General features: G+C 50.5%; 41 non-coding genes across 41 annotated transcripts; all 41 read right to left on the bottom strand.

Annotated features, from left to right (window-relative positions):
- Positions 1-376: 376 nt before the first annotated feature.
- On the bottom strand, positions 377-450 carry Trnan-guu (transfer RNA asparagine (anticodon GUU)). The gene has a single exon. It is a non-coding gene; the product is annotated as a tRNA-Asn (tRNA).
- A 323-nt stretch (positions 451-773) lies between these two features.
- On the bottom strand, positions 774-845 carry Trnat-cgu (transfer RNA threonine (anticodon CGU)). Its single transcript has one exon. It is a non-coding gene; the product is annotated as a tRNA-Thr (tRNA).
- A 694-nt stretch (positions 846-1,539) lies between these two features.
- Trnan-guu (transfer RNA asparagine (anticodon GUU)) lies at positions 1,540-1,613 on the bottom strand. Its single transcript has one exon. It is a non-coding gene; the product is annotated as a tRNA-Asn (tRNA).
- Positions 1,614-1,936: 323 nt separating this feature from the next.
- On the bottom strand, positions 1,937-2,008 carry Trnat-cgu (transfer RNA threonine (anticodon CGU)). Its single transcript has one exon. It is a non-coding gene; the product is annotated as a tRNA-Thr (tRNA).
- A 694-nt stretch (positions 2,009-2,702) lies between these two features.
- Trnan-guu (transfer RNA asparagine (anticodon GUU)) lies at positions 2,703-2,776 on the bottom strand. Its single transcript has one exon. It is a non-coding gene; the product is annotated as a tRNA-Asn (tRNA).
- A 323-nt stretch (positions 2,777-3,099) lies between these two features.
- On the bottom strand, positions 3,100-3,171 carry Trnat-cgu (transfer RNA threonine (anticodon CGU)). Its single transcript has one exon. It is a non-coding gene; the product is annotated as a tRNA-Thr (tRNA).
- Positions 3,172-3,865: 694 nt separating this feature from the next.
- On the bottom strand, positions 3,866-3,939 carry Trnan-guu (transfer RNA asparagine (anticodon GUU)). The gene has a single exon. It is a non-coding gene; the product is annotated as a tRNA-Asn (tRNA).
- A 323-nt stretch (positions 3,940-4,262) lies between these two features.
- On the bottom strand, positions 4,263-4,334 carry Trnat-cgu (transfer RNA threonine (anticodon CGU)). The gene has a single exon. It is a non-coding gene; the product is annotated as a tRNA-Thr (tRNA).
- A 694-nt stretch (positions 4,335-5,028) lies between these two features.
- Positions 5,029-5,102, bottom strand: Trnan-guu (transfer RNA asparagine (anticodon GUU)). The gene has a single exon. It is a non-coding gene; the product is annotated as a tRNA-Asn (tRNA).
- A 323-nt stretch (positions 5,103-5,425) lies between these two features.
- On the bottom strand, positions 5,426-5,497 carry Trnat-cgu (transfer RNA threonine (anticodon CGU)). The gene has a single exon. It is a non-coding gene; the product is annotated as a tRNA-Thr (tRNA).
- A 694-nt stretch (positions 5,498-6,191) lies between these two features.
- On the bottom strand, positions 6,192-6,265 carry Trnan-guu (transfer RNA asparagine (anticodon GUU)). The gene has a single exon. It is a non-coding gene; the product is annotated as a tRNA-Asn (tRNA).
- Positions 6,266-6,588: 323 nt separating this feature from the next.
- Positions 6,589-6,660, bottom strand: Trnat-cgu (transfer RNA threonine (anticodon CGU)). Its single transcript has one exon. It is a non-coding gene; the product is annotated as a tRNA-Thr (tRNA).
- Positions 6,661-7,354: 694 nt separating this feature from the next.
- Positions 7,355-7,428, bottom strand: Trnan-guu (transfer RNA asparagine (anticodon GUU)). The gene has a single exon. It is a non-coding gene; the product is annotated as a tRNA-Asn (tRNA).
- A 323-nt stretch (positions 7,429-7,751) lies between these two features.
- Positions 7,752-7,823, bottom strand: Trnat-cgu (transfer RNA threonine (anticodon CGU)). Its single transcript has one exon. It is a non-coding gene; the product is annotated as a tRNA-Thr (tRNA).
- Positions 7,824-8,511: 688 nt separating this feature from the next.
- Trnan-guu (transfer RNA asparagine (anticodon GUU)) lies at positions 8,512-8,585 on the bottom strand. Its single transcript has one exon. It is a non-coding gene; the product is annotated as a tRNA-Asn (tRNA).
- A 323-nt stretch (positions 8,586-8,908) lies between these two features.
- On the bottom strand, positions 8,909-8,980 carry Trnat-cgu (transfer RNA threonine (anticodon CGU)). Its single transcript has one exon. It is a non-coding gene; the product is annotated as a tRNA-Thr (tRNA).
- Positions 8,981-9,674: 694 nt separating this feature from the next.
- Positions 9,675-9,748, bottom strand: Trnan-guu (transfer RNA asparagine (anticodon GUU)). The gene has a single exon. It is a non-coding gene; the product is annotated as a tRNA-Asn (tRNA).
- A 323-nt stretch (positions 9,749-10,071) lies between these two features.
- Positions 10,072-10,143, bottom strand: Trnat-cgu (transfer RNA threonine (anticodon CGU)). Its single transcript has one exon. It is a non-coding gene; the product is annotated as a tRNA-Thr (tRNA).
- A 688-nt stretch (positions 10,144-10,831) lies between these two features.
- Trnan-guu (transfer RNA asparagine (anticodon GUU)) lies at positions 10,832-10,905 on the bottom strand. Its single transcript has one exon. It is a non-coding gene; the product is annotated as a tRNA-Asn (tRNA).
- Positions 10,906-11,228: 323 nt separating this feature from the next.
- On the bottom strand, positions 11,229-11,300 carry Trnat-cgu (transfer RNA threonine (anticodon CGU)). The gene has a single exon. It is a non-coding gene; the product is annotated as a tRNA-Thr (tRNA).
- A 694-nt stretch (positions 11,301-11,994) lies between these two features.
- On the bottom strand, positions 11,995-12,068 carry Trnan-guu (transfer RNA asparagine (anticodon GUU)). The gene has a single exon. It is a non-coding gene; the product is annotated as a tRNA-Asn (tRNA).
- A 323-nt stretch (positions 12,069-12,391) lies between these two features.
- On the bottom strand, positions 12,392-12,463 carry Trnat-cgu (transfer RNA threonine (anticodon CGU)). Its single transcript has one exon. It is a non-coding gene; the product is annotated as a tRNA-Thr (tRNA).
- A 688-nt stretch (positions 12,464-13,151) lies between these two features.
- On the bottom strand, positions 13,152-13,225 carry Trnan-guu (transfer RNA asparagine (anticodon GUU)). Its single transcript has one exon. It is a non-coding gene; the product is annotated as a tRNA-Asn (tRNA).
- Positions 13,226-13,548: 323 nt separating this feature from the next.
- Positions 13,549-13,620, bottom strand: Trnat-cgu (transfer RNA threonine (anticodon CGU)). Its single transcript has one exon. It is a non-coding gene; the product is annotated as a tRNA-Thr (tRNA).
- Positions 13,621-14,314: 694 nt separating this feature from the next.
- Trnan-guu (transfer RNA asparagine (anticodon GUU)) lies at positions 14,315-14,388 on the bottom strand. Its single transcript has one exon. It is a non-coding gene; the product is annotated as a tRNA-Asn (tRNA).
- A 323-nt stretch (positions 14,389-14,711) lies between these two features.
- Positions 14,712-14,783, bottom strand: Trnat-cgu (transfer RNA threonine (anticodon CGU)). Its single transcript has one exon. It is a non-coding gene; the product is annotated as a tRNA-Thr (tRNA).
- A 688-nt stretch (positions 14,784-15,471) lies between these two features.
- Trnan-guu (transfer RNA asparagine (anticodon GUU)) lies at positions 15,472-15,545 on the bottom strand. Its single transcript has one exon. It is a non-coding gene; the product is annotated as a tRNA-Asn (tRNA).
- Positions 15,546-15,868: 323 nt separating this feature from the next.
- On the bottom strand, positions 15,869-15,940 carry Trnat-cgu (transfer RNA threonine (anticodon CGU)). Its single transcript has one exon. It is a non-coding gene; the product is annotated as a tRNA-Thr (tRNA).
- A 694-nt stretch (positions 15,941-16,634) lies between these two features.
- On the bottom strand, positions 16,635-16,708 carry Trnan-guu (transfer RNA asparagine (anticodon GUU)). The gene has a single exon. It is a non-coding gene; the product is annotated as a tRNA-Asn (tRNA).
- Positions 16,709-17,031: 323 nt separating this feature from the next.
- Trnat-cgu (transfer RNA threonine (anticodon CGU)) lies at positions 17,032-17,103 on the bottom strand. The gene has a single exon. It is a non-coding gene; the product is annotated as a tRNA-Thr (tRNA).
- A 688-nt stretch (positions 17,104-17,791) lies between these two features.
- On the bottom strand, positions 17,792-17,865 carry Trnan-guu (transfer RNA asparagine (anticodon GUU)). The gene has a single exon. It is a non-coding gene; the product is annotated as a tRNA-Asn (tRNA).
- A 323-nt stretch (positions 17,866-18,188) lies between these two features.
- Trnat-cgu (transfer RNA threonine (anticodon CGU)) lies at positions 18,189-18,260 on the bottom strand. The gene has a single exon. It is a non-coding gene; the product is annotated as a tRNA-Thr (tRNA).
- Positions 18,261-18,954: 694 nt separating this feature from the next.
- Positions 18,955-19,028, bottom strand: Trnan-guu (transfer RNA asparagine (anticodon GUU)). Its single transcript has one exon. It is a non-coding gene; the product is annotated as a tRNA-Asn (tRNA).
- A 323-nt stretch (positions 19,029-19,351) lies between these two features.
- Trnat-cgu (transfer RNA threonine (anticodon CGU)) lies at positions 19,352-19,423 on the bottom strand. Its single transcript has one exon. It is a non-coding gene; the product is annotated as a tRNA-Thr (tRNA).
- A 694-nt stretch (positions 19,424-20,117) lies between these two features.
- On the bottom strand, positions 20,118-20,191 carry Trnan-guu (transfer RNA asparagine (anticodon GUU)). Its single transcript has one exon. It is a non-coding gene; the product is annotated as a tRNA-Asn (tRNA).
- A 323-nt stretch (positions 20,192-20,514) lies between these two features.
- On the bottom strand, positions 20,515-20,586 carry Trnat-cgu (transfer RNA threonine (anticodon CGU)). Its single transcript has one exon. It is a non-coding gene; the product is annotated as a tRNA-Thr (tRNA).
- Positions 20,587-21,280: 694 nt separating this feature from the next.
- Trnan-guu (transfer RNA asparagine (anticodon GUU)) lies at positions 21,281-21,354 on the bottom strand. The gene has a single exon. It is a non-coding gene; the product is annotated as a tRNA-Asn (tRNA).
- A 323-nt stretch (positions 21,355-21,677) lies between these two features.
- Positions 21,678-21,749, bottom strand: Trnat-cgu (transfer RNA threonine (anticodon CGU)). Its single transcript has one exon. It is a non-coding gene; the product is annotated as a tRNA-Thr (tRNA).
- Positions 21,750-22,443: 694 nt separating this feature from the next.
- Positions 22,444-22,517, bottom strand: Trnan-guu (transfer RNA asparagine (anticodon GUU)). The gene has a single exon. It is a non-coding gene; the product is annotated as a tRNA-Asn (tRNA).
- Positions 22,518-22,840: 323 nt separating this feature from the next.
- On the bottom strand, positions 22,841-22,912 carry Trnat-cgu (transfer RNA threonine (anticodon CGU)). The gene has a single exon. It is a non-coding gene; the product is annotated as a tRNA-Thr (tRNA).
- A 688-nt stretch (positions 22,913-23,600) lies between these two features.
- On the bottom strand, positions 23,601-23,674 carry Trnan-guu (transfer RNA asparagine (anticodon GUU)). The gene has a single exon. It is a non-coding gene; the product is annotated as a tRNA-Asn (tRNA).
- Positions 23,675-23,758: the final 84 nt, after the last annotated feature.

Genomic DNA, 23,758 nt, shown 5'->3' with positions numbered 1-23,758 from the left:
GGGCTTCATGTAAGGCGACTGCACGTCGCTCGGCCAGCAGCGGCCTACTGCAGACCGACACTTAAGAGACACCAAATAGAAATCGACATCGAGAGACAGGCCCTGTCATATGGCACTCGCGACGTATACGCTGAAATTGAATGTAAAGAATACGTCTTTTGTAGTGGGCGTCGCTCTACTGCAGTGTCACACATGACGAATAAATAGGAAAACAGTAGAACGTCTGTGTAGGGCCATGTTTTTACCTACAGTGTCACTTGGCTGAATGTGTATAAGGCTCTGTGGCATCACTCAACACAGCCAAGTTGTCACACTAGCTGTGTATCTCTAACAAAGCTGACGTATGTCCTCACCTGGGTGACGGTTAAAACGATTTCGCCCCCGGGTGGGCTCGAACCACCAACCTTTCGGTTAACAGCCGAACGCGCTAGCCGATTGCGCCACGGAGGCCTTGACTTGTGCTGTGCATATCAACGCAGTTCGTATACCTTCTGCAGGAATCTCGCAGAATGGTAGCATCTGCTTACGCCTCTTCACATGGATAAAATGCATGCACACTGTAGCGACGCTCGTAAACGAATGACATCGCCAAGCATGACATTATACTACAAAATGCATACAAACCACTGTTCTCCCTATGCAATCAGAAAACCTCTGAGGCCAGTAGGATACTTGTTATAGGTTGTAGAACATCCCTTCCATTCAGTGTACTGCCATGTGTTAGATGCTGCTCGCGATAGCTCCGCTCCTTGCGGGAAGGTTAAAAAAATGAATGCCTTCTGTGAGGTTCGAACTCACGACCCCTGGTTTACGAGACCAGTGCTCTACCACTGAGCTAAGAAGGCGGCAGCTGCGCGTTTGTGAGCTATCCCCGAATTGTCACTTCATCATACTGAATCTTGCAGCCCTCGACCAGATAACGGATTTGGCACACAGCTGCTGCTGCTGCTGGGGGTGTCCACATTGCCGTTTTCCAAATCTCTTGACTGTTTCGCCCTTACGATCGACGACGAGCGTCGTGCCACCAAACGTTTGCGGTCTGCACAATCTTGACCTAGTGCACAGTTTGTTGGATTGCGTGGCTCGACTGCGAAATGCGCCTTTCGGCTCCTCTCTCTGGCTGCAGTATGCTGTTGTCCACAGTGGCACTGGCGTTGCCCATGGGGCTTCATGTAAGGCGACTGCACGTCGCTCGGCCAGCAGCGGCCTACTGCAGACCGACACTTAAGAGACACCAAATAGAAATCGACATCGAGAGACAGGCCCTGTCATATGGCACTCGCGACGTATACGCTGAAATTGAATGTAAAGAATACGTCTTTTGTAGTGGGCGTCGCTCTACTGCAGTGTCACACATGACGAATAAATAGGAAAACAGTAGAACGTCTGTGTAGGGCCATGTTTTTACCTACAGTGTCACTTGGCTGAATGTGTATAAGGCTCTGTGGCATCACTCAACACAGCCAAGTTGTCACACTAGCTGTGTATCTCTAACAAAGCTGACGTATGTCCTCACCTGGGTGACGGTTAAAACGATTTCGCCCCCGGGTGGGCTCGAACCACCAACCTTTCGGTTAACAGCCGAACGCGCTAGCCGATTGCGCCACGGAGGCCTTGACTTGTGCTGTGCATATCAACGCAGTTCGTATACCTTCTGCAGGAATCTCGCAGAATGGTAGCATCTGCTTACGCCTCTTCACATGGATAAAATGCATGCACACTGTAGCGACGCTCGTAAACGAATGACATCGCCAAGCATGACATTATACTACAAAATGCATACAAACCACTGTTCTCCCTATGCAATCAGAAAACCTCTGAGGCCAGTAGGATACTTGTTATAGGTTGTAGAACATCCCTTCCATTCAGTGTACTGCCATGTGTTAGATGCTGCTCGCGATAGCTCCGCTCCTTGCGGGAAGGTTAAAAAAATGAATGCCTTCTGTGAGGTTCGAACTCACGACCCCTGGTTTACGAGACCAGTGCTCTACCACTGAGCTAAGAAGGCGGCAGCTGCGGGTTTGTGAGCTATCCCCGAATTGTCACTTCATCATACTGAATCTTGCAGCCCTCGACCAGATAACGGATTTGGCACACAGCTGCTGCTGCTGCTGGGGGTGTCCACATTGCCGTTTTCCAAATCTCTTGACTGTTTCGCCCTTACGATCGACGACGAGCGTCGTGCCACCAAACGTTTGCGGTCTGCACAATCTTGACCTAGTGCACAGTTTGTTGGATTGCGTGGCTCGACTGCGAAATGCGCCTTTCGGCTCCTCTCTCTGGCTGCAGTATGCTGTTGTCCACAGTGGCACTGGCGTTGCCCATGGGGCTTCATGTAAGGCGACTGCACGTCGCTCGGCCAGCAGCGGCCTACTGCAGACCGACACTTAAGAGACACCAAATAGAAATCGACATCGAGAGACAGGCCCTGTCATATGGCACTCGCGACGTATACGCTGAAATTGAATGTAAAGAATACGTCTTTTGTAGTGGGCGTCGCTCTACTGCAGTGTCACACATGACGAATAAATAGGAAAACAGTAGAACGTCTGTGTAGGGCCATGTTTTTACCTACAGTGTCACTTGGCTGAATGTGTATAAGGCTCTGTGGCATCACTCAACACAGCCAAGTTGTCACACTAGCTGTGTATCTCTAACAAAGCTGACGTATGTCCTCACCTGGGTGACGGTTAAAACGATTTCGCCCCCGGGTGGGCTCGAACCACCAACCTTTCGGTTAACAGCCGAACGCGCTAGCCGATTGCGCCACGGAGGCCTTGACTTGTGCTGTGCATATCAACGCAGTTCGTATACCTTCTGCAGGAATCTCGCAGAATGGTAGCATCTGCTTACGCCTCTTCACATGGATAAAATGCATGCACACTGTAGCGACGCTCGTAAACGAATGACATCGCCAAGCATGACATTATACTACAAAATGCATACAAACCACTGTTCTCCCTATGCAATCAGAAAACCTCTGAGGCCAGTAGGATACTTGTTATAGGTTGTAGAACATCCCTTCCATTCAGTGTACTGCCATGTGTTAGATGCTGCTCGCGATAGCTCCGCTCCTTGCGGGAAGGTTAAAAAAATGAATGCCTTCTGTGAGGTTCGAACTCACGACCCCTGGTTTACGAGACCAGTGCTCTACCACTGAGCTAAGAAGGCGGCAGCTGCGCGTTTGTGAGCTATCCCCGAATTGTCACTTCATCATACTGAATCTTGCAGCCCTCGACCAGATAACGGATTTGGCACACAGCTGCTGCTGCTGCTGGGGGTGTCCACATTGCCGTTTTCCAAATCTCTTGACTGTTTCGCCCTTACGATCGACGACGAGCGTCGTGCCACCAAACGTTTGCGGTCTGCACAATCTTGACCTAGTGCACAGTTTGTTGGATTGCGTGGCTCGACTGCGAAATGCGCCTTTCGGCTCCTCTCTCTGGCTGCAGTATGCTGTTGTCCACAGTGGCACTGGCGTTGCCCATGGGGCTTCATGTAAGGCGACTGCACGTCGCTCGGCCAGCAGCGGCCTACTGCAGACCGACACTTAAGAGACACCAAATAGAAATCGACATCGAGAGACAGGCCCTGTCATATGGCACTCGCGACGTATACGCTGAAATTGAATGTAAAGAATACGTCTTTTGTAGTGGGCGTCGCTCTACTGCAGTGTCACACATGACGAATAAATAGGAAAACAGTAGAACGTCTGTGTAGGGCCATGTTTTTACCTACAGTGTCACTTGGCTGAATGTGTATAAGGCTCTGTGGCATCACTCAACACAGCCAAGTTGTCACACTAGCTGTGTATCTCTAACAAAGCTGACGTATGTCCTCACCTGGGTGACGGTTAAAACGATTTCGCCCCCGGGTGGGCTCGAACCACCAACCTTTCGGTTAACAGCCGAACGCGCTAGCCGATTGCGCCACGGAGGCCTTGACTTGTGCTGTGCATATCAACGCAGTTCGTATACCTTCTGCAGGAATCTCGCAGAATGGTAGCATCTGCTTACGCCTCTTCACATGGATAAAATGCATGCACACTGTAGCGACGCTCGTAAACGAATGACATCGCCAAGCATGACATTATACTACAAAATGCATACAAACCACTGTTCTCCCTATGCAATCAGAAAACCTCTGAGGCCAGTAGGATACTTGTTATAGGTTGTAGAACATCCCTTCCATTCAGTGTACTGCCATGTGTTAGATGCTGCTCGCGATAGCTCCGCTCCTTGCGGGAAGGTTAAAAAAATGAATGCCTTCTGTGAGGTTCGAACTCACGACCCCTGGTTTACGAGACCAGTGCTCTACCACTGAGCTAAGAAGGCGGCAGCTGCGCGTTTGTGAGCTATCCCCGAATTGTCACTTCATCATACTGAATCTTGCAGCCCTCGACCAGATAACGGATTTGGCACACAGCTGCTGCTGCTGCTGGGGGTGTCCACATTGCCGTTTTCCAAATCTCTTGACTGTTTCGCCCTTACGATCGACGACGAGCGTCGTGCCACCAAACGTTTGCGGTCTGCACAATCTTGACCTAGTGCACAGTTTGTTGGATTGCGTGGCTCGACTGCGAAATGCGCCTTTCGGCTCCTCTCTCTGGCTGCAGTATGCTGTTGTCCACAGTGGCACTGGCGTTGCCCATGGGGCTTCATGTAAGGCGACTGCACGTCGCTCGGCCAGCAGCGGCCTACTGCAGACCGACACTTAAGAGACACCAAATAGAAATCGACATCGAGAGACAGGCCCTGTCATATGGCACTCGCGACGTATACGCTGAAATTGAATGTAAAGAATACGTCTTTTGTAGTGGGCGTCGCTCTACTGCAGTGTCACACATGACGAATAAATAGGAAAACAGTAGAACGTCTGTGTAGGGCCATGTTTTTACCTACAGTGTCACTTGGCTGAATGTGTATAAGGCTCTGTGGCATCACTCAACACAGCCAAGTTGTCACACTAGCTGTGTATCTCTAACAAAGCTGACGTATGTCCTCACCTGGGTGACGGTTAAAACGATTTCGCCCCCGGGTGGGCTCGAACCACCAACCTTTCGGTTAACAGCCGAACGCGCTAGCCGATTGCGCCACGGAGGCCTTGACTTGTGCTGTGCATATCAACGCAGTTCGTATACCTTCTGCAGGAATCTCGCAGAATGGTAGCATCTGCTTACGCCTCTTCACATGGATAAAATGCATGCACACTGTAGCGACGCTCGTAAACGAATGACATCGCCAAGCATGACATTATACTACAAAATGCATACAAACCACTGTTCTCCCTATGCAATCAGAAAACCTCTGAGGCCAGTAGGATACTTGTTATAGGTTGTAGAACATCCCTTCCATTCAGTGTACTGCCATGTGTTAGATGCTGCTCGCGATAGCTCCGCTCCTTGCGGGAAGGTTAAAAAAATGAATGCCTTCTGTGAGGTTCGAACTCACGACCCCTGGTTTACGAGACCAGTGCTCTACCACTGAGCTAAGAAGGCGGCAGCTGCGCGTTTGTGAGCTATCCCCGAATTGTCACTTCATCATACTGAATCTTGCAGCCCTCGACCAGATAACGGATTTGGCACACAGCTGCTGCTGCTGCTGGGGGTGTCCACATTGCCGTTTTCCAAATCTCTTGACTGTTTCGCCCTTACGATCGACGACGAGCGTCGTGCCACCAAACGTTTGCGGTCTGCACAATCTTGACCTAGTGCACAGTTTGTTGGATTGCGTGGCTCGACTGCGAAATGCGCCTTTCGGCTCCTCTCTCTGGCTGCAGTATGCTGTTGTCCACAGTGGCACTGGCGTTGCCCATGGGGCTTCATGTAAGGCGACTGCACGTCGCTCGGCCAGCAGCGGCCTACTGCAGACCGACACTTAAGAGACACCAAATAGAAATCGACATCGAGAGACAGGCCCTGTCATATGGCACTCGCGACGTATACGCTGAAATTGAATGTAAAGAATACGTCTTTTGTAGTGGGCGTCGCTCTACTGCAGTGTCACACATGACGAATAAATAGGAAAACAGTAGAACGTCTGTGTAGGGCCATGTTTTTACCTACAGTGTCACTTGGCTGAATGTGTATAAGGCTCTGTGGCATCACTCAACACAGCCAAGTTGTCACACTAGCTGTGTATCTCTAACAAAGTTGACGTATGTCCTCACCTGGGTGACGGTTAAAACGATTTCGCCCCCGGGTGGGCTCGAACCACCAACCTTTCGGTTAACAGCCGAACGCGCTAGCCGATTGCGCCACGGAGGCCTTGACTTGTGCTGTGCATATCAACGCAGTTCGTATACCTTCTGCAGGAATCTCGCAGAATGGTAGCATCTGCTTACGCCTCTTCACATGGATAAAATGCATGCACACTGTAGCGACGCTCGTAAACGAATGACATCGCCAAGCATGACATTATACTACAAAATGCATACAAACCACTGTTCTCCCTATGCAATCAGAAAACCTCTGAGGCCAGTAGGATACTTGTTATAGGTTGTAGAACATCCCTTCCATTCAGTGTACTGCCATGTGTTAGATGCTGCTCGCGATAGCTCCGCTCCTTGCGGGAAGGTTAAAAAAATGAATGCCTTCTGTGAGGTTCGAACTCACGACCCCTGGTTTACGAGACCAGTGCTCTACCACTGAGCTAAGAAGGCGGCAGCTGCGCGTTTGTGAGCTATCCCCGAATTGTCACTTCATCATACTGAATCTTGCAGCCCTCGACCAGATAACGGATTTGGCACACAGCTGCTGCTGCTGCTGGGGGTGTCCACATTGCCGTTTTCCAAATCTCTTGACTGTTTCGCCCTTACGATCGACGACGAGCGTCGTGCCACCAAACGTTTGCGGTCTGCACAATCTTGACCTAGTGCACAGTTTGTTGGATTGCGTGGCTCGACTGCGAAATGCGCCTTTCGGCTCCTCTCTCTGGCTGCAGTATGCTGTTGTCCACAGTGGCACTGGCGTTGCCCATGGGGCTTCATGTAAGGCGACTGCACGTCGCTCGGCCAGCAGCGGCCTACTGCAGACCGACACTTAAGAGACACCAAATAGAAATCGACATCGAGAGACAGGCCCTGTCATATGGCACTCGCGACGTATACGCTGAAATTGAATGTAAAGAATACGTCTTTTGTAGTGGGCGTCGCTCTACTGCAGTGTCACACATGACGAATAAATAGGAAAACAGTAGAACGTCTGTGTAGGGCCATGTTTTTACCTACAGTGTCACTTGGCTGAATGTGTATAAGGCTCTGTGGCATCACTCAACACAGCCAAGTTGTCACACTAGCTGTGTATCTCTAACAAAGTTGACGTATGTCCTCACCTGGGTGACGGTTAAAACGATTTCGCCCCCGGGTGGGCTCGAACCACCAACCTTTCGGTTAACAGCCGAACGCGCTAGCCGATTGCGCCACGGAGGCCTTGACTTGTGCTGTGCATATCAACGCAGTTCGTATACCTTCTGCAGGAATCTCGCAGAATGGTAGCATCTGCTTACGCCTCTTCACATGGATAAAATGCATGCACACTGTAGCGACGCTCGTAAACGAATGACATCGCCAAGCATGACATTATACTACAAAATGCATACAAACCACTGTTCTCCCTATGCAATCAGAAAACCTCTGAGGCCAGTAGGATACTTGTTATAGGTTGTAGAACATCCCTTCCATTCAGTGTACTGCCATGTGTTAGATGCTGCTCGCGATAGCTCCGCTCCTTGCGGGAAGGTTAAAAAAATGAATGCCTTCTGTGAGGTTCGAACTCACGACCCCTGGTTTACGAGACCAGTGCTCTACCACTGAGCTAAGAAAGCGGCAGCTGCGCGTTTGTGAGCTATCCCCGAATTGTAACTTCATCATACTGAATCTTGCAGCCCTCGACCAGATAACGGATTTGGCACACAGCTGCTGCTGGGGGTGTCCACATTGCAGTTTTCCAAATCTCTTGACTGTTTCGCCCTTACGATCGACGACGAGCGTCGTGCCACCAAACGTTTGCGGTCTGCACAATCTTGACCTAGTGCACAGTTTGTTGGATTGCGTGGCTCGACTGCGAAATGCGCCTTTCGGCTCCTCTCTCTGGCTGCAGTATGCTGTTGTCCACAGTGGCACTGGCGTTGCCCATGGGGCTTCATGTAAGGCGACTGCACGTCGCTCGGCCAGCAGCGGCCTACTGCAGACCGACACTTAAGAGACACCAAATAGAAATCGACATCGAGAGACAGGCCCTGTCATATGGCACTCGCGACGTATACGCTGAAATTGAATGTAAAGAATACGTCTTTTGTAGTGGGCGTCGCTCTACTGCAGTGTCACACATGACGAATAAATAGGAAAACAGTAGAACGTCTGTGTAGGGCCATGTTTTTACCTACAGTGTCACTTGGCTGAATGTGTATAAGGCTCTGTGGCATCACTCAACACAGCCAAGTTGTCACACTAGCTGTGTATCTCTAACAAAGCTGACGTATGTCCTCACCTGGGTGACGGTTAAAACGATTTCGCCCCCGGGTGGGCTCGAACCACCAACCTTTCGGTTAACAGCCGAACGCGCTAGCCGATTGCGCCACGGAGGCCTTGACTTGTGCTGTGCATATCAACGCAGTTCGTATACCTTCTGCAGGAATCTCGCAGAATGGTAGCATCTGCTTACGCCTCTTCACATGGATAAAATGCATGCACACTGTAGCGACGCTCGTAAACGAATGACATCGCCAAGCATGACATTATACTACAAAATGCATACAAACCACTGTTCTCCCTATGCAATCAGAAAACCTCTGAGGCCAGTAGGATACTTGTTATAGGTTGTAGAACATCCCTTCCATTCAGTGTACTGCCATGTGTTAGATGCTGCTCGCGATAGCTCCGCTCCTTGCGGGAAGGTTAAAAAAATGAATGCCTTCTGTGAGGTTCGAACTCACGACCCCTGGTTTACGAGACCAGTGCTCTACCACTGAGCTAAGAAGGCGGCAGCTGCGGGTTTGTGAGCTATCCCCGAATTGTCACTTCATCATACTGAATCTTGCAGCCCTCGACCAGATAACGGATTTGGCACACAGCTGCTGCTGCTGCTGGGGGTGTCCACATTGCCGTTTTCCAAATCTCTTGACTGTTTCGCCCTTACGATCGACGACGAGCGTCGTGCCACCAAACGTTTGCGGTCTGCACAATCTTGACCTAGTGCACAGTTTGTTGGATTGCGTGGCTCGACTGCGAAATGCGCCTTTCGGCGCCTCTCTCTGGCTGCAGTATGCTGTTGTCCACAGTGGCACTGGCGTTGCCCATGGGGCTTCATGTAAGTCGACTGCTCGTCGCTCGGCCAGCAGCGGCCTACTGCAGACCGACGCTTAAGAGACACCAAATAGAAATCGACATCGAGAGACAGGCCCTGTCATATGGCACTCGCGACGTATACGCTGAAATTGAATGTAAAGAATACGTCTTTTGTAGTGGGCGTCGCTCTACTGCAGTGTCACACATGACGAATAAATAGGAAAACAGTAGAACGTCTGTGTAGGGCCATGTTTTTACCTACAGTGTCACTTGGCTGAATGTGTATAAGGCTCTGTGGCATCACTCAACACAGCCAAGTTGTCACACTAGCTGTGTATCTCTAACAAAGTTGACGTATGTCCTCACCTGGGTGACGGTTAAAACGATTTCGCCCCCGGGTGGGCTCGAACCACCAACCTTTCGGTTAACAGCCGAACGCGCTAGCCGATTGCGCCACGGAGGCCTTGACTTGTGCTGTGCATATCAACGCAGTTCGTATACCTTCTGCAGGAATCTCGCAGAATGGTAGCATCTGCTTACGCCTCTTCACATGGATAAAATGCATGCACACTGTAGCGACGCTCGTAAACGAATGACATCGCCAAGCATGACATTATACTACAAAATGCATACAAACCACTGTTCTCCCTATGCAATCAGAAAACCTCTGAGGCCAGTAGGATACTTGTTATAGGTTGTAGAACATCCCTTCCATTCAGTGTACTGCCATGTGTTAGATGCTGCTCGCGATAGCTCCGCTCCTTGCGGGAAGGTTAAAAAAATGAATGCCTTCTGTGAGGTTCGAACTCACGACCCCTGGTTTACGAGACCAGTGCTCTACCACTGAGCTAAGAAAGCGGCAGCTGCGCGTTTGTGAGCTATCCCCGAATTGTCACTTCATCATACTGAATCTTGCAGCCCTCGACCAGATAACGGATTTGGCACACAGCTGCTGCTGGGGGTGTCCACATTGCAGTTTTCCAAATCTCTTGACTGTTTCGCCCTTACGATCGACGACGAGCGTCGTGCCACCAAACGTTTGCGGTCTGCACAATCTTGACCTAGTGCACAGTTTGTTGGATTGCGTGGCTCGACTGCGAAATGCGCCTTTCGGCTCCTCTCTCTGGCTGCAGTATGCTGTTGTCCACAGTGGCACTGGCGTTGCCCATGGGGCTTCATGTAAGGCGACTGCACGTCGCTCGGCCAGCAGCGGCCTACTGCAGACCGACACTTAAGAGACACCAAATAGAAATCGACATCGAGAGACAGGCCCTGTCATATGGCACTCGCGACGTATACGCTGAAATTGAATGTAAAGAATACGTCTTTTGTAGTGGGCGTCGCTCTACTGCAGTGTCACACATGACGAATAAATAGGAAAACAGTAGAACGTCTGTGTAGGGCCATGTTTTTACCTACAGTGTCACTTGGCTGAATGTGTATAAGGCTCTGTGGCATCACTCAACACAGCCAAGTTGTCACACTAGCTGTGTATCTCTAACAAAGCTGACGTATGTCCTCACCTGGGTGACGGTTAAAACGATTTCGCCCCCGGGTGGGCTCGAACCACCAACCTTTCGGTTAACAGCCGAACGCGCTAGCCGATTGCGCCACGGAGGCCTTGACTTGTGCTGTGCATATCAACGCAGTTCGTATACCTTCTGCAGGAATCTCGCAGAATGGTAGCATCTGCTTACGCCTCTTCACATGGATAAAATGCATGCACACTGTAGCGACGCTCGTAAACGAATGACATCGCCAAGCATGACATTATACTACAAAATGCATACAAACCACTGTTCTCCCTATGCAATCAGAAAACCTCTGAGGCCAGTAGGATACTTGTTATAGGTTGTAGAACATCCCTTCCATTCAGTGTACTGCCATGTGTTAGATGCTGCTCGCGATAGCTCCGCTCCTTGCGGGAAGGTTAAAAAAATGAATGCCTTCTGTGAGGTTCGAACTCACGACCCCTGGTTTACGAGACCAGTGCTCTACCACTGAGCTAAGAAGGCGGCAGCTGCGGGTTTGTGAGCTATCCCCGAATTGTCACTTCATCATACTGAATCTTGCAGCCCTCGACCAGATAACGGATTTGGCACACAGCTGCTGCTGCTGCTGGGGGTGTCCACATTGCCGTTTTCCAAATCTCTTGACTGTTTCGCCCTTACGATCGACGACGAGCGTCGTGCCACCAAACGTTTGCGGTCTGCACAATCTTGACCTAGTGCACAGTTTGTTGGATTGCGTGGCTCGACTGCGAAATGCGCCTTTCGGCGCCTCTCTCTGGCTGCAGTATGCTGTTGTCCACAGTGGCACTGGCGTTGCCCATGGGGCTTCATGTAAGTCGACTGCTCGTCGCTCGGCCAGCAGCGGCCTACTGCAGACCGACGCTTAAGAGACACCAAATAGAAATCGACATCGAGAGACAGGCCCTGTCATATGGCACTCGCGACGTATACGCTGAAATTGAATGTAAAGAATACGTCTTTTGTAGTGGGCGTCGCTCTACTGCAGTGTCACACATGACGAATAAATAGGAAAACAGTAGAACGTCTGTGTAGGGCCATGTTTTTACCTACAGTGTCACTTGGCTGAATGTGTATAAGGCTCTGTGGCATCACTCAACACAGCCAAGTTGTCACACTAGCTGTGTATCTCTAACAAAGTTGACGTATGTCCTCACCTGGGTGACGGTTAAAACGATTTCGCCCCCGGGTGGGCTCGAACCACCAACCTTTCGGTTAACAGCCGAACGCGCTAGCCGATTGCGCCACGGAGGCCTTGACTTGTGCTGTGCATATCAACGCAGTTCGTATACCTTCTGCAGGAATCTCGCAGAATGGTAGCATCTGCTTACGCCTCTTCACATGGATAAAATGCATGCACACTGTAGCGACGCTCGTAAACGAATGACATCGCCAAGCATGACATTATACTACAAAATGCATACAAACCACTGTTCTCCCTATGCAATCAGAAAACCTCTGAGGCCAGTAGGATACTTGTTATAGGTTGTAGAACATCCCTTCCATTCAGTGTACTGCCATGTGTTAGATGCTGCTCGCGATAGCTCCGCTCCTTGCGGGAAGGTTAAAAAAATGAATGCCTTCTGTGAGGTTCGAACTCACGACCCCTGGTTTACGAGACCAGTGCTCTACCACTGAGCTAAGAAAGCGGCAGCTGCGCGTTTGTGAGCTATCCCCGAATTGTAACTTCATCATACTGAATCTTGCAGCCCTCGACCAGATAACGGATTTGGCACACAGCTGCTGCTGGGGGTGTCCACATTGCAGTTTTCCAAATCTCTTGACTGTTTCGCCCTTACGATCGACGACGAGCGTCGTGCCACCAAACGTTTGCGGTCTGCACAATCTTGACCTAGTGCACAGTTTGTTGGATTGCGTGGCTCGACTGCGAAATGCGCCTTTCGGCTCCTCTCTCTGGCTGCAGTATGCTGTTGTCCACAGTGGCACTGGCGTTGCCCATGGGGCTTCATGTAAGGCGACTGCACGTCGCTCGGCCAGCAGCGGCCTACTGCAGACCGACACTTAAGAGACACCAAATAGAAATCGACATCGAGAGACAGGCCCTGTCATATGGCACTCGCGACGTATACGCTGAAATTGAATGTAAAGAATACGTCTTTTGTAGTGGGCGTCGCTCTACTGCAGTGTCACACATGACGAATAAATAGGAAAACAGTAGAACGTCTGTGTAGGGCCATGTTTTTACCTACAGTGTCACTTGGCTGAATGTGTATAAGGCTCTGTGGCATCACTCAACACAGCCAAGTTGTCACACTAGCTGTGTATCTCTAACAAAGCTGACGTATGTCCTCACCTGGGTGACGGTTAAAACGATTTCGCCCCCGGGTGGGCTCGAACCACCAACCTTTCGGTTAACAGCCGAACGCGCTAGCCGATTGCGCCACGGAGGCCTTGACTTGTGCTGTGCATATCAACGCAGTTCGTATACCTTCTGCAGGAATCTCGCAGAATGGTAGCATCTGCTTACGCCTCTTCACATGGATAAAATGCATGCACACTGTAGCGACGCTCGTAAACGAATGACATCGCCAAGCATGACATTATACTACAAAATGCATACAAACCACTGTTCTCCCTATGCAATCAGAAAACCTCTGAGGCCAGTAGGATACTTGTTATAGGTTGTAGAACATCCCTTCCATTCAGTGTACTGCCATGTGTTAGATGCTGCTCGCGATAGCTCCGCTCCTTGCGGGAAGGTTAAAAAAATGAATGCCTTCTGTGAGGTTCGAACTCACGACCCCTGGTTTACGAGACCAGTGCTCTACCACTGAGCTAAGAAGGCGGCAGCTGCGGGTTTGTGAGCTATCCCCGAATTGTCACTTCATCATACTGAATCTTGCAGCCCTCGACCAGATAACGGATTTGGCACACAGCTGCTGCTGCTGCTGGGGGTGTCCACATTGCCGTTTTCCAAATCTCTTGACTGTTTCGCCCTTACGATCGACGACGAGCGTCGTGCCACCAAACGTTTGCGGTCTGCACAATCTTGACCTAGTGCACAGTTTGTTGGATTGCGTGGCTCGACTGCGAAATGCGCCTTTCGGCGCCTCTCTCTGGCTGCAGTATGCTGTTGTCCACAGTGGCACTGGCGTTGCCCATGGGGCTTCATGTAAGTCGACTGCTCGTCGCTCGGCCAGCAGCGGCCTACTGCAGACCGACGCTTAAGAGACACCAAATAGAAATCGACATCGAGAGACAGGCCCTGTCATATGGCACTCGCGACGTATACGCTGAAATTGAATGTAAAGAATACGTCTTTTGTAGTGGGCGTCGCTCTACTGCAGTGTCACACATGACGAATAAATAGGAAAACAGTAGAACGTCTGTGTAGGGCCATGTTTTTACCTACAGTGTCACTTGGCTGAATGTGTATAAGGCTCTGTGGCATCACTCAACACAGCCAAGTTGTCACACTAGCTGTGTATCTCTAACAAAGTTGACGTATGTCCTCACCTGGGTGACGGTTAAAACGATTTCGCCCCCGGGTGGGCTCGAACCACCAACCTTTCGGTTAACAGCCGAACGCGCTAGCCGATTGCGCCACGGAGGCCTTGACTTGTGCTGTGCATATCAACGCAGTTCGTATACCTTCTGCAGGAATCTCGCAGAATGGTAGCATCTGCTTACGCCTCTTCACATGGATAAAATGCATGCACACTGTAGCGACGCTCGTAAACGAATGACATCGCCAAGCATGACATTATACTACAAAATGCATACAAACCACTGTTCTCCCTATGCAATCAGAAAACCTCTGAGGCCAGTAGGATACTTGTTATAGGTTGTAGAACATCCCTTCCATTCAGTGTACTGCCATGTGTTAGATGCTGCTCGCGATAGCTCCGCTCCTTGCGGGAAGGTTAAAAAAATGAATGCCTTCTGTGAGGTTCGAACTCACGACCCCTGGTTTACGAGACCAGTGCTCTACCACTGAGCTAAGAAAGCGGCAGCTGCGCGTTTGTGAGCTATCCCCGAATTGTCACTTCATCATACTGAATCTTGCAGCCCTCGACCAGATAACGGATTTGGCACACAGCTGCTGCTGGGGGTGTCCACATTGCAGTTTTCCAAATCTCTTGACTGTTTCGCCCTTACGATCGACGACGAGCGTCGTGCCACCAAACGTTTGCGGTCTGCACAATCTTGACCTAGTGCACAGTTTGTTGGATTGCGTGGCTCGACTGCGAAATGCGCCTTTCGGCTCCTCTCTCTGGCTGCAGTATGCTGTTGTCCACAGTGGCACTGGCGTTGCCCATGGGGCTTCATGTAAGGCGACTGCACGTCGCTCGGCCAGCAGCGGCCTACTGCAGACCGACACTTAAGAGACACCAAATAGAAATCGACATCGAGAGACAGGCCCTGTCATATGGCACTCGCGACGTATACGCTGAAATTGAATGTAAAGAATACGTCTTTTGTAGTGGGCGTCGCTCTACTGCAGTGTCACACATGACGAATAAATAGGAAAACAGTAGAACGTCTGTGTAGGGCCATGTTTTTACCTACAGTGTCACTTGGCTGAATGTGTATAAGGCTCTGTGGCATCACTCAACACAGCCAAGTTGTCACACTAGCTGTGTATCTCTAACAAAGCTGACGTATGTCCTCACCTGGGTGACGGTTAAAACGATTTCGCCCCCGGGTGGGCTCGAACCACCAACCTTTCGGTTAACAGCCGAACGCGCTAGCCGATTGCGCCACGGAGGCCTTGACTTGTGCTGTGCATATCAACGCAGTTCGTATACCTTCTGCAGGAATCTCGCAGAATGGTAGCATCTGCTTACGCCTCTTCACATGGATAAAATGCATGCACACTGTAGCGACGCTCGTAAACGAATGACATCGCCAAGCATGACATTATACTACAAAATGCATACAAACCACTGTTCTCCCTATGCAATCAGAAAACCTCTGAGGCCAGTAGGATACTTGTTATAGGTTGTAGAACATCCCTTCCATTCAGTGTACTGCCATGTGTTAGATGCTGCTCGCGATAGCTCCGCTCCTTGCGGGAAGGTTAAAAAAATGAATGCCTTCTGTGAGGTTCGAACTCACGACCCCTGGTTTACGAGACCAGTGCTCTACCACTGAGCTAAGAAGGCGGCAGCTGCGGGTTTGTGAGCTATCCCCGAATTGTCACTTCATCATACTGAATCTTGCAGCCCTCGACCAGATAACGGATTTGGCACACAGCTGCTGCTGCTGCTGGGGGTGTCCACATTGCCGTTTTCCAAATCTCTTGACTGTTTCGCCCTTACGATCGACGACGAGCGTCGTGCCACCAAACGTTTGCGGTCTGCACAATCTTGACCTAGTGCACAGTTTGTTGGATTGCGTGGCTCGACTGCGAAATGCGCCTTTCGGCGCCTCTCTCTGGCTGCAGTATGCTGTTGTCCACAGTGGCACTGGCGTTGCCCATGGGGCTTCATGTAAGTCGACTGCTCGTCGCTCGGCCAGCAGCGGCCTACTGCAGACCGACGCTTAAGAGACACCAAATAGAAATCGACATCGAGAGACAGGCCCTGTCATATGGCACTCGCGACGTATACGCTGAAATTGAATGTAAAGAATACGTCTTTTGTAGTGGGCGTCGCTCTACTGCAGTGTCACACATGACGAATAAATAGGAAAACAGTAGAACGTCTGTGTAGGGCCATGTTTTTACCTACAGTGTCACTTGGCTGAATGTGTATAAGGCTCTGTGGCATCACTCAACACAGCCAAGTTGTCACACTAGCTGTGTATCTCTAACAAAGTTGACGTATGTCCTCACCTGGGTGACGGTTAAAACGATTTCGCCCCCGGGTGGGCTCGAACCACCAACCTTTCGGTTAACAGCCGAACGCGCTAGCCGATTGCGCCACGGAGGCCTTGACTTGTGCTGTGCATATCAACGCAGTTCGTATACCTTCTGCAGGAATCTCGCAGAATGGTAGCATCTGCTTACGCCTCTTCACATGGATAAAATGCATGCACACTGTAGCGACGCTCGTAAACGAATGACATCGCCAAGCATGACATTATACTACAAAATGCATACAAACCACTGTTCTCCCTATGCAATCAGAAAACCTCTGAGGCCAGTAGGATACTTGTTATAGGTTGTAGAACATCCCTTCCATTCAGTGTACTGCCATGTGTTAGATGCTGCTCGCGATAGCTCCGCTCCTTGCGGGAAGGTTAAAAAAATGAATGCCTTCTGTGAGGTTCGAACTCACGACCCCTGGTTTACGAGACCAGTGCTCTACCACTGAGCTAAGAAAGCGGCAGCTGCGCGTTTGTGAGCTATCCCCGAATTGTAACTTCATCATACTGAATCTTGCAGCCCTCGACCAGATAACGGATTTGGCACACAGCTGCTGCTGGGGGTGTCCACATTGCAGTTTTCCAAATCTCTTGACTGTTTCGCCCTTACGATCGACGACGAGCGTCGTGCCACCAAACGTTTGCGGTCTGCACAATCTTGACCTAGTGCACAGTTTGTTGGATTGCGTGGCTCGACTGCGAAATGCGCCTTTCGGCTCCTCTCTCTGGCTGCAGTATGCTGTTGTCCACAGTGGCACTGGCGTTGCCCATGGGGCTTCATGTAAGGCGACTGCACGTCGCTCGGCCAGCAGCGGCCTACTGCAGACCGACACTTAAGAGACACCAAATAGAAATCGACATCGAGAGACAGGCCCTGTCATATGGCACTCGCGACGTATACGCTGAAATTGAATGTAAAGAATACGTCTTTTGTAGTGGGCGTCGCTCTACTGCAGTGTCACACATGACGAATAAATAGGAAAACAGTAGAACGTCTGTGTAGGGCCATGTTTTTACCTACAGTGTCACTTGGCTGAATGTGTATAAGGCTCTGTGGCATCACTCAACACAGCCAAGTTGTCACACTAGCTGTGTATCTCTAACAAAGTTGACGTATGTCCTCACCTGGGTGACGGTTAAAACGATTTCGCCCCCGGGTGGGCTCGAACCACCAACCTTTCGGTTAACAGCCGAACGCGCTAGCCGATTGCGCCACGGAGGCCTTGACTTGTGCTGTGCATATCAACGCAGTTCGTATACCTTCTGCAGGAATCTCGCAGAATGGTAGCATCTGCTTACGCCTCTTCACATGGATAAAATGCATGCACACTGTAGCGACGCTCGTAAACGAATGACATCGCCAAGCATGACATTATACTACAAAATGCATACAAACCACTGTTCTCCCTATGCAATCAGAAAACCTCTGAGGCCAGTAGGATACTTGTTATAGGTTGTAGAACATCCCTTCCATTCAGTGTACTGCCATGTGTTAGATGCTGCTCGCGATAGCTCCGCTCCTTGCGGGAAGGTTAAAAAAATGAATGCCTTCTGTGAGGTTCGAACTCACGACCCCTGGTTTACGAGACCAGTGCTCTACCACTGAGCTAAGAAGGCGGCAGCTGCGCGTTTGTGAGCTATCCCCGAATTGTCACTTCATCATACTGAATCTTGCAGCCCTCGACCAGATAACGGATTTGGCACACAGCTGGTGCTGCTGCTGGGGGTGTCCACATTGCCGTTTTCCAAATCTCTTGACTGTTTCGCCCTTACGATCGACGACGAGCGTCGTGCCACCAAACGTTTGCGGTCTGCACAATCTTGACCTAGTGCACAGTTTGTTGGATTGCGTGGCTCGACTGCGAAATGCGCCTTTCGGCGCCTCTCTCTGGCTGCAGTATGCTGTTGTCCACAGTGGCACTGGCGTTGCCCATGGGGCTTCATGTAAGTCGACTGCTCGTCGCTCGGCCAGCAGCGGCCTACTGCAGACCGACGCTTAAGAGACACCAAATAGAAATCGACATCGAGAGACAGGCCCTGTCATATGGCACTCGCGACGTATACGCTGAAATTGAATGTAAAGAATACGTCTTTTGTAGTGGGCGTCGCTCTACTGCAGTGTCACACATGACGAATAAATAGGAAAACAGTAGAACGTCTGTGTAGGGCCATGTTTTTACCTACAGTGTCACTTGGCTGAATGTGTATAAGGCTCTGTGGCATCACTCAACACAGCCAAGTTGTCACACTAGCTGTGTATCTCTAACAAAGCTGACGTATGTCCTCACCTGGGTGACGGTTAAAACGATTTCGCCCCCGGGTGGGCTCGAACCACCAACCTTTCGGTTAACAGCCGAACGCGCTAGCCGATTGCGCCACGGAGGCCTTGACTTGTGCTGTGTATATCAACGCAGTTCGTATACCTTCTGCAGGAATCTCGCAGAATGGTAGCATCTGCTTACGCCTCTTCACATGGATAAAATGCATGCACACTGTAGCGACGCTCGTAAACGAATGACATCGCCAAGCATGACATTATACTACAAAATGCATACAAACCACTGTTCTCCCTATGCAATCAGAAAACCTCTGAGGCCAGTAGGATACTTGTTATAGGTTGTAGAACATCCCTTCCATTCAGTGTACTGCCATGTGTTAGATGCTGCTCGCGATAGCTCCGCTCCTTGCGGGAAGGTTAAAAAAATGAATGCCTTCTGTGAGGTTCGAACTCACGACCCCTGGTTTACGAGACCAGTGCTCTACCACTGAGCTAAGAAGGCGGCAGCTGCGCGTTTGTGAGCTATCCCCGAATTGTCACTTCATCATACTGAATCTTGCAGCCCTCGACCAGATAACGGATTTGGCACACAGCTGGTGCTGCTGCTGGGGGTGTCCACATTGCCGTTTTCCAAATCTCTTGACTGTTTCGCCCTTACGATCGACGACGAGCGTCGTGCCACCAAACGTTTGCGGTCTGCACAATCTTGACCTAGTGCACAGTTTGTTGGATTGCGTGGCTCGACTGCGAAATGCGCCTTTCGGCGCCTCTCTCTGGCTGCAGTATGCTGTTGTCCACAGTGGCACTGGCGTTGCCCATGGGGCTTCATGTAAGTCGACTGCTCGTCGCTCGGCCAGCAGCGGCCTACTGCAGACCGACGCTTAAGAGACACCAAATAGAAATCGACATCGAGAGACAGGCCCTGTCATATGGCACTCGCGACGTATACGCTGAAATTGAATGTAAAGAATACGTCTTTTGTAGTGGGCGTCGCTCTACTGCAGTGTCACACATGACGAATAAATAGGAAAACAGTAGAACGTCTGTGTAGGGCCATGTTTTTACCTACAGTGTCACTTGGCTGAATGTGTATAAGGCTCTGTGGCATCACTCAACACAGCCAAGTTGTCACACTAGCTGTGTATCTCTAACAAAGCTGACGTATGTCCTCACCTGGGTGACGGTTAAAACGATTTCGCCCCCGGGTGGGCTCGAACCACCAACCTTTCGGTTAACAGCCGAACGCGCTAGCCGATTGCGCCACGGAGGCCTTGACTTGTGCTGTGTATATCAACGCAGTTCGTATACCTTCTGCAGGAATCTCGCAGAATGGTAGCATCTGCTTACGCCTCTTCACATGGATAAAATGCATGCACACTGTAGCGACGCTCGTAAACGAATGACATCGCCAAGCATGACATTATACTACAAAATGCATACAAACCACTGTTCTCCCTATGCAATCAGAAAACCTCTGAGGCCAGTAGGATACTTGTTATAGGTTGTAGAACATCCCTTCCATTCAGTGTACTGCCATGTGTTAGATGCTGCTCGCGATAGCTCCGCTCCTTGCGGGAAGGTTAAAAAAATGAATGCCTTCTGTGAGGTTCGAACTCACGACCCCTGGTTTACGAGACCAGTGCTCTACCACTGAGCTAAGAAGGCGGCAGCTGCGCGTTTGTGAGCTATCCCCGAATTGTCACTTCATCATACTGAATCTTGCAGCCCTCGACCAGATAACGGATTTGGCACACAGCTGCTGCTGCTGCTGGGGGTGTCCACATTGCCGTTTTCCAAATCTCTTGACTGTTTCGCCCTTACGATCGACGACGAGCGTCGTGCCACCAAACGTTTGCGGTCTGCACAATCTTGACCTAGTGCACAGTTTGTTGGATTGCGTGGCTCGACTGCGAAATGCGCCTTTCGGCGCCTCTCTCTGGCTGCAGTATGCTGTTGTCCACAGTGGCACTGGCGTTGCCCATGGGGCTTCATGTAAGTCGACTGCTCGTCGCTCGGCCAGCAGCGGCCTACTGCAGACCGACGCTTAAGAGACACCAAATAGAAATCGACATCGAGAGACAGGCCCTGTCATATGGCACTCGCGACGTATACGCTGAAATTGAATGTAAAGAATACGTCTTTTGTAGTGGGCGTCGCTCTACTGCAGTGTCACACATGACGAATAAATAGGAAAACAGTAGAACGTCTGTGTAGGGCCATGTTTTTACCTACAGTGTCACTTGGCTGAATGTGTATAAGGCTCTGTGGCATCACTCAACACAGCCAAGTTGTCACACTAGCTGTGTATCTCTAACAAAGCTGACGTATGTCCTCACCTGGGTGACGGTTAAAACGATTTCGCCCCCGGGTGGGCTCGAACCACCAACCTTTCGGTTAACAGCCGAACGCGCTAGCCGATTGCGCCACGGAGGCCTTGACTTGTGCTGTGTATATCAACGCAGTTCGTATACCTTCTGCAGGAATCTCGCAGAATGGTAGCATCTGCTTACGCCTCTTCACATGGATAAAATGCATGCACACTGTAGCGACGCTCGTAAACGAATGACATCGCCAAGCATGACATTATACTACAAAATGCATACAAACCACTGTTCTCCCTATGCAATCAGAAAACCTCTGAGGCCAGTAGGATACTTGTTATAGGTTGTAGAACATCCCTTCCATTCAGTGTACTGCCATGTGTTAGATGCTGCTCGCGATAGCTCCGCTCCTTGCGGGAAGGTTAAAAAAATGAATGCCTTCTGTGAGGTTCGAACTCACGACCCCTGGTTTACGAGACCAGTGCTCTACCACTGAGCTAAGAAGGCGGCAGCTGCGCGTTTGTGAGCTATCCCCGAATTGTCACTTCATCATACTGAATCTTGCAGCCCTCGACCAGATAACGGATTTGGCACACAGCTGCTGCTGCTGCTGGGGGTGTCCACATTGCCGTTTTCCAAATCTCTTGACTGTTTCGCCCTTACGATCGACGACGAGCGTCGTGCCACCAAACGTTTGCGGTCTGCACAATCTTGACCTAGTGCACAGTTTGTTGGATTGCGTGGCTCGACTGCGAAATGCGCCTTTCGGCGCCTCTCTCTGGCTGCAGTATGCTGTTGTCCACAGTGGCACTGGCGTTGCCCATGGGGCTTCATGTAAGTCGACTGCTCGTCGCTCGGCCAGCAGCGGCCTACTGCAGACCGACGCTTAAGAGACACCAAATAGAAATCGACATCGAGAGACAGGCCCTGTCATATGGCACTCGCGACGTATACGCTGAAATTGAATGTAAAGAATACGTCTTTTGTAGTGGGCGTCGCTCTACTGCAGTGTCACACATGACGAATAAATAGGAAAACAGTAGAACGTCTGTGTAGGGCCATGTTTTTACCTACAGTGTCACTTGGCCGAATGTGTATAAGGCTCTGTGGCATCACTCAACACAGCCAAGTTGTCACACTAGCTGTGTATCTCTAACAAAGTTGACGTATGTCCTCACCTGGGTGACGGTTAAAACGATTTCGCCCCCGGGTGGGCTCGAACCACCAACCTTTCGGTTAACAGCCGAACGCGCTAGCCGATTGCGCCACGGAGGCCTTGACTTGTGCTGTGCATATCAACGCAGTTCGTATACCTTCTGCAGGAATCTCGCAGAATGGTAGCATCTGCTTACGCCTCTTCACATGGATAAAATGCATGCACACTGTAGCGACGCTCGTAAACGAATGACATCGCCAAGCATGACATTATACTACAAAATGCATACAAACCACTGTTCTCCCTATGCAATCAGAAAACCTCTGAGGCCAGTAGGATACTTGTTATAGGTTGTAGAACATCCCTTCCATTCAGTGTACTGCCATGTGTTAGATGCTGCTCGCGATAGCTCCGCTCCTTGCGGGAAGGTTAAAAAAATGAATGCCTTCTGTGAGGTTCGAACTCACGACCCCTGGTTTACGAGACCAGTGCTCTACCACTGAGCTAAGAAAGCGGCAGCTGCGCGTTTGTGAGCTATCCCCGAATTGTCACTTCATCATACTGAATCTTGCAGCCCTCGACCAGATAACGGATTTGGCACACAGCTGCTGCTGGGGGTGTCCACATTGCAGTTTTCCAAATCTCTTGACTGTTTCGCCCTTACGATCGACGACGAGCGTCGTGCCACCAAACGTTTGCGGTCTGCACAATCTTGACCTAGTGCACAGTTTGTTGGATTGCGTGGCTCGACTGCGAAATGCGCCTTTCGGCTCCTCTCTCTGGCTGCAGTATGCTGTTGTCCACAGTGGCACTGGCGTTGCCCATGGGGCTTCATGTAAGGCGACTGCACGTCGCTCGGCCAGCAGCGGCCTACTGCAGACCGACACTTAAGAGACACCAAATAGAAATCGACATCGAGAGACAGGCCCTGTCATATGGCACTCGCGACGTATACGCTGAAATTGAATGTAAAGAATACGTCTTTTGTAGTGGGCGTCGCTCTACTGCAGTGTCACACACGACGAATAAATAGGAAAACAGTAGAACGTCTGTGTAGGGCCATGTTTTTACCTACAGTGTCACTTGGCTGAATGTGTATAAGGCTCTGTGGCATCACTCAACACAGCCAAGTTGTCACACTAGCTGTGTATCTCTAACAAAGTTGACGTATGTCCTCACCTGGGTGACGGTTAAAACGATTTCGCCCCCGGGTGGGCTCGAACCACCAACCTTTCGGTTAACAGCCGAACGCGCTAGCCGATTGCGCCACGGAGGCCTTGACTTGTGCTGTGCATCTCAACGCAGTTCGTATACCTTCTGCAGGAATCTCGCAGAATGGTAGCATCTGCTTACGCCTCTT

The sequence above is a fragment of the Schistocerca cancellata genome, chromosome 6, assembly GCF_023864275.1.
Source record: "Schistocerca cancellata isolate TAMUIC-IGC-003103 chromosome 6, iqSchCanc2.1, whole genome shotgun sequence".
Lineage (NCBI taxonomy): Eukaryota > Metazoa > Arthropoda > Insecta > Orthoptera > Acrididae > Schistocerca > Schistocerca cancellata.
Note: the sequence above shows the minus strand (reverse complement) of the source record. Positions and strands in the feature narration are given on the sequence as shown.